General features: G+C 31.5%; 1 long non-coding RNA gene across 1 annotated transcript; it reads right to left on the bottom strand.

Moving 5' to 3' along the window:
* LOC116185220 lies at positions 1 to 493 on the bottom strand. The gene is made up of 2 exons (XR_004150023.1): positions 334 to 493; positions 1 to 242 (listed from the first exon to the last, which is right to left on the bottom strand). It is a non-coding gene; the product is annotated as an uncharacterized LOC116185220 (long non-coding RNA).
* Positions 494 to 940: the final 447 nt, after the last annotated feature.

Raw genomic sequence — 940 nt, 5'->3', positions numbered from 1 at the left:
TTTTTTTTTTTTTTTTTTTTACGCGCGAATCGAAAGGCTTTCAGCTAGGCTGTTTGCCTTGTTAACCGTGTCTCTGACCATGTTTGAAGTTTACGGCCACAGCTCGATGCGTCGAACAAAAAACCGGCTAGAATTCGAGATCAAAAACTTGAATTTACATCGTCTCCCCTCGCCGTTATTTCCGCTATCTATCCATCTTCCTTCGTTCGCTTGCCCATTTAATCTCGTAATTGGCTTGAAGTCTGTTACAGAGGAGGAACGAGAAATAATTTTAGGGAAAATGGTGATGGAGCGATGAACATAGGGAAATATAAACGTGTGAAACGAACTTACATGATATATTTCCATGTGAGTAATTTCAGTTTCATAAAGGAAATTGTTTGGGGGAAATTTTTTGAAAAATTAGATTTGAAGATGCTTTTAACATTTTGTAAAGTCCAATTAAAATTATGTATTAATTAGAAATTTGAGCAGAAAATATTGTATTGCAGCGAATAATTAATAATGTTATGGAAAACATTATTATGCATGAAATTTTATTTTCTCTGTTATGAGAGACGTCTGGTATATGCATTTCCCTTTCATTGGAATACATGTAATATTCACTTGTATACAATTTATGAATTAATGAATAATTTTGTAATATTATGAGAAAAAAATATTTGATAATTTTCAGCCACGTGTTTTGTTATCTATGTATAGAAAATTATATACTTACCAAAAAAAATTGTAATCAGGAAGAAAGCAAAGAATTCTATGTAAAGAATTATTTCAAATTATTTTTTCTTGATATTCAATTAAATGTTTGTGATAAAACTTTGCGAACTATCGTAAAATTCATCACGAACTTGTAATTGATACGCAAAATAGGCGCGTTAAACTCAAACGGAAATATGTATATTCCCAATGGTTTGTACGAGACGCATAGGGACTGTCCGAA

The sequence above is a fragment of the Apis dorsata genome, unplaced genomic scaffold, assembly GCF_000469605.1.
Source record: "Apis dorsata unplaced genomic scaffold, Apis dorsata 1.3 scaffold_131, whole genome shotgun sequence".
NCBI classification, from domain to species: Eukaryota; Metazoa; Arthropoda; class Insecta; order Hymenoptera; family Apidae; genus Apis; species Apis dorsata.
Note: the sequence above shows the minus strand (reverse complement) of the source record. Positions and strands in the feature narration are given on the sequence as shown.